The sequence below is a fragment of the Pinus tabuliformis genome, chromosome 2_2, assembly GCF_031772625.1.
Source record: "Pinus tabuliformis cultivar Carrire ecotype Pingquan chromosome 2_2, CPIR1, whole genome shotgun sequence".
Classification (NCBI taxonomy): domain Eukaryota; kingdom Viridiplantae; phylum Streptophyta; class Pinopsida; order Pinales; family Pinaceae; genus Pinus; species Pinus tabuliformis.
The window spans coordinates 636,521,230-636,526,972 of NC_142300.1; positions in this window are offsets into that span (position 1 = coordinate 636,521,230).

Sequence of the window (5,743 nt, forward strand, 5' to 3'; positions counted from 1 at the left end):
ACACAGTCTTCAAATCCACGGTCACCGCTCTTGTAGAAAATATCTCAGACACGCAAGGATTTTATTATGATCATGGAAGAAAGAAGTAACATGCAGGCCCAAAATATTATACAGGAACCGTAAGGGCAAGCTGCTTCCTTGCACTGCTGAAGATTGTCTCAGTCAATAAAATGTGAGTTGTTACCCTTTGAATGATATGATGGTCTTAATGATAGACAGGGCCAAAACCTGCTTCTTTCATGGTAGCAAACTTGAACTTAGTATAAAGCTTCAAATAAAAAAAAACGCAGTCCACAGCACCAATGTCAGTCTTAAAAAAAAACGCAGTCCACAGCACCAATACAACGCAGCGTTTCTTGAATATAACGCAGACTTCAAAGCAATATAACGCTTATGTATAAACATTTGTATATACTGATGACAATACTCTCAGTTTTCAACGCAGCCACCATTGCAGTTCAAAAAACGCAGTCTATGCCACAGTCTTTACAAAAAAACGATACCATGTCACCATTGCAAAAAACGATACCTCAGTTCAACAGCTTCAACGCAGCGTTCCAGGGAATGAACGCATCAACTCAGGGCGCAGTACTCAAGGTCTGAGGGCGCAGTCTCCAGAGGCGCAGTCTCAGAGGCGCTCAGGACAGAGGGCGCAGTCTCCAGCAGCGCTCAGGACAGAGGGTGCAGTCTCCAGCAGCGCTCAGGACAGAGGTTTCATGAGGCAGCAGAAACCTGGCAGAGGAGTTACACTATTTGGGACTGGGACCTGTGCTCTGATACCGTGTCAGGCCAGGGTAACTCCAGCAATTTAATGAGCGCAAGAAACAACTGATTGATTTTTTCATTAGACAATTATTTATTTATACATATACACAACGGATCAGTTCATCTTCTAGACGACTGTCCAGCTTCACCTCATCCGTTTCGGATTAGGTGTCAACATTAATTGCTCTTAAACATATCTTGATTGAGCATTTAAACAAACTCTCGATCGAGCTCCTTTCTAACTTAAGTTAGAAGCTTAATCTAGAGTTGGGGCTTTTTGATCAAGCCCTATTTCTTATTAAAAATCCTAGGTCGCAATTTGCTCAAGCCATTTTCCGTAGACTGAGGAAAAAAGAGTTTGACAAAAGATTTCTATAGAGGAACTCAATCCAACTGCCCATAACCCTGCCAAAGATGCAAAGGCTCAAGCCAAGGTAGGTTTCTTGTCTTCTTTTTTTTTTTGCAAAATAAAATAAATTAATTTGAGAAAAAAAAAACTTATTGTACAAAACCCACAAAAAACAACCAAAAAAACCCTTGAAGACAAAAAAAACCTAGAAAACCTCAAATTTATTTTTGTAGAAGTTATCTGCAATGGTAATATGTTTATTATGAATATTTTCTATTGTAAAAACTTTATTTTGTAATTATTTTAGGTTTTAAAGTTTTTCTTAAGAATTTAGTGAAATAATTAAAAAAACATGAATTTTTTGTTATTTAAAATGCATTAATAAATTTCACCAGAAATATAGTTGTTCATGGTGAACCACTATTAAATCATATATATAATATTTGCTTAGTAATAAATATAGTAATTTCTTTAAATTTATTAGTTGAGTAATGATTTTGTAACTTAGACTTTCTATATTTTGAGTTAACTATATAACACACACACACACATATATAATTTCAAGTTTCAACAATGCATCCTTGATACATACATTAAATCCATGATGAAAAGTGCATTTAAAGTGGATATAAGAATTCTGACTCTTTTCTAATTTGTACCATATAGTTTCGTTATGTAGTGTGTTGAACAAAACATTGTTTTCATGTGTTTGCACCTAGTACATGTCATGTGTCAAAGTCAAACATTATAAGAACTTGTCTTATAGATTATTTGGTTGGCATGAAATTTTATTAATTTTGCAAATAGGTTTATTTTATTTTTTTACATATATTTATATATTTATGCTCTATGAATAAAATGCATTATTTAGAAATGGGAAAACGTGTAAGTTAGATTTGATCACTTCTTTAGATTGTGTTTACATAGGACTCAATACTTTGGTTGATAATTTATAATAATAGAAAAAACTCTAAAGTTTAAGACTTCAACACAGATTATTCTATTTGAGCTTATAAATAGTTTTCTTGTCAATATTTTTTCTATGTCAACATTTTTTTCTTGGATTAGTTTATCTGTATTAGATGTAATTTGCAAAGCCATCTCCCATACATTTCCCCAACTGCAGCCTATCGGAGTGTTGAGGGATTTGCTATACATGGTCGGGCTCGTGATAGATCACTTAACCCAACTAGAGTGTATGTTCCACTCGTAGATACTCCCTCTGACACTAGTTAGAGTGTCAGAGGTAGTGTTTTTGTCTTTATTAATGATCTTGCTACCAATAGTGAACCTTCTTCACTTGTTGCAATTACACTTCTTGCATTTAAATCCTCTTTAAACTTTATGTGTTTATGTCTTGAAATTATCTTTAATTTAAATAGTCTTCAATTGACGTGATTGAATTTAATGTATATGTTATTATGCTTCTAGTTTGTTATATATGTTAAATTATGTTTATGATTTGTAAACCCTTAGCAGGGTGAAGATGAGGATCACAGTGCAACATCGATCCCTCCATGGAACGATGCTATAGCCAATATCACAGTTGAGGATGTTAGGGCCCAACAAACATGGATCACACGAGAGTTGGATAAAATCTCTGCTAGTTCGCCTACTAGGTGTAGTTTGTCTTTGATGTTGGATAACATCAATAGGTTGATCGAGACATACCAGAGGGTGGGCCCACAAAACCACCTCCTATATTCCATACATAGTATTAGGAGGCTAGAGGTTAGAGGCCCACATCCTTCGAAGGCGGTGAACAATGTCACAAAGAACATTGATTTTCACGAGGAGTTGTTTGACATACTTCTAGATCTGTCGTGCTAGACATGTTGGTATGATTCTGCTAAAATATTTTAAGAATGTTGATGCGACCCCTTTTGTTTATGATTGATTCATTGGAGCTTGGGGCCAGTTCCCCCACCATGACCAGGTCCCCATTTACTTTGCAAAGCATATATATGCAGAGTTCGTGCTACACATGAGGTTGGATTACACCAACACTCGATCTAAGTTTTATGGACCCGGCTTGGGACATAGCTATGATCATGTTGGGGCTTGTAGGGAACCTCCGCATGTAGCAACAACTCTTAGATTGTTGTCATGACCATCTCAGAGCGTGGTATTCCTGAGAGAACTAGAACAGTGACTGCAACTCAACGATGAGACCATGCATACCATTGCAGATAACATGTAGAGGACATTGGTCGTTACACATGTCACATTGTGTGGAGAGATGAGCAGACCACCTCCGCTGCCTCGTTACCCAGCGTTTCCGTTACATGAGGATTCATATCTTGAGAGTCTAGAGCATGACCAACTTTTTTCATATGCACGTACATGTTGTGATACCATCCATGACACTTGGATGGTGCACGACCCACATTTTTAGGGTCCTATATTATAAGGATCATAGTCATTTCTGTCTTACTATTCAATTGAAATCAATTTGTAAATAGAAGTCTTGGTTTCATGAATGTTAAGTCGAAAGGGTCTATTTCTAAACTCCAAAGTGTAATTTCATCAAGGATCATCACTAAAAGGGTAATCATGAGGGATCATTAGTCATAATGGAAGAGTCTTAAGTGGTCATGTCATGAAAGATTTTGGTCATTATAAGTTGGTTATGCTGAGGTAATGTCAGTTATGAGAATCAATTAGGGTCATTCATGTCATGTTATGGTCATCATGTTAAAAACACCCTTATCCATTTCTCACATCAAGAAGTGGGTCATCATGATTTCAAAGAAGGCTATAGAGGTATGAAGTCTTTAAATGTGTTCTTTGCTCCTCATCCCCCTCATTCCAAACATATACTTTCTCTAAAACACTTTGGAAGTTGAGGAAGGACATTGCAAGTTTGTCAAGTGGAGTTGCTGCAAAACTGGGAGTTTTGCAGCAAACCTGCTGTGTTTTTACACAGTCAACTTTAAAGGTGGTTTCTGACCAACTGGAGATGAAATTTGGAAAACCAAAAGATTTTTTTGTCGAGCATGGTCTAGATAATAAAAAAACTCTCTTAGTTTGTGCACAAGTGTTATAGTTTGGGATATATGAAATGCTCTCGGAAGCCTATTTTTCAAAAAAAAAAATTGTATTTTTCTTCTTGTTTCAACCATTGTTTTTTGGCGCGCTTTTCTAATGGTTGGAAGTGAATTTTTCAAAACTAAAATATTTTTTTGTCAATAATGGGCTAAATGACAAAAAACTCTTTCATTTTATTCACAGGTGTTATAGTTAAGGAATTACAAGTGTCACTTGGAGCCCATTTTTCACAATTTCGCAATCCAAGACTTGCTGCAATTTTGTATAATCTTTGGTATTGGTGGGATAGTGAAGTTTTGAAGGTTTGATTGTCATAAGTGGAGTTATATGAAGGTCACGACACTCATTTTTATGTTTCCAACATTCCACATGGAGGAAAAGGTCATCAAGTTTTCAGTTTGTAAAGGCACTGCGAAAACAGACAATGCACTGCGAAAGTGGGGTACAAGCCAAAGGGAGGTCTACAGGTGTTTTGAAACTTGCTCAGGAGGACCATTGATGAGCCCCAAAAATGGGTAACTTATTGGGCTCATTTTGCCTACTGTTCTTCATCAATCCACCATTTTTCATAGTTTATGCATGTTTTTTGAGTATATTTATGTTAGTTGAATGAATGAGGATAGTCACTTGACCAAGAAGGCTAACACGTGGTTATTGCAGATTTTTGGACAAATTTTGGACCAAAGCAAAGCATTTATGAGCCATATGACAGCCAAGCATGAAGGAACAAGGGTGAGGATTCGTAGGAAGGGTGTCTCCTGCACTAAATGGCCCCTTCCTCGAAATCTCCACCCTCAGCTCGGAGTTCAGCAGGCCACCGAAAAGGATTCCCAAGGGCAGCCGAGCAGTTTTGTGTAAAGTGACTGATCACTGGCAGTTTGAGCAGCCAAGCCCCTCGAGTTAAGGAGGGCTATTGGAGACCCTCGTAGTGCATAAATAGGAAGGCTTCCAGCCTTCGTAGTTTACTTTTTGAACAGTTGTATTTTGCACTATAGTGCTGCTAGTTTCTCAGCTCATCTTTGTAGTTTCTGTTGTACAACTTTCTTGTGACATGGTTATTTTTGAATAATGGAAAGCAGTTTCATTTGGCATCAGTCCTGAGCTTTTTCTTAGGAGCCTGTAGCTCTTGGGGTTGGGCCCAACCCAAGTGCCAAGGCTTCCTTCTTGTACTGTTATATGTTTTGAATGTCTTTATCAAATAATTTCTGTTAAGTAGATTACAGTTTTGCTTGATTATATAGGTCATTGTTGATGATTAAAAAGGCTTTTCAGGTTCAGATTGTTTTGATAGGTTAATAACAGAGAAGATCTTCAGAAAAAGGCCATCAAGCACCCCTGATCTCACCTCTCCCCCTGTGGGACCATGAGCTGAGACCAAGGTGTCCTTGCCGCTACCAAAAACACTGTCTTTGCTTCATCATGCAATTGTTAGTGTAGATTCTCATTTGCAGAAGTTGATACTAGTTGAGGTTACATGTTCAGGTTCATGATTGCTTAGTTTGCATAGCTATTTCACATGATTTCGTTGCAATAAACTTCTGCTCATTTGCTTTGCTGATATTCAGGTCAGATTAGGTTAAA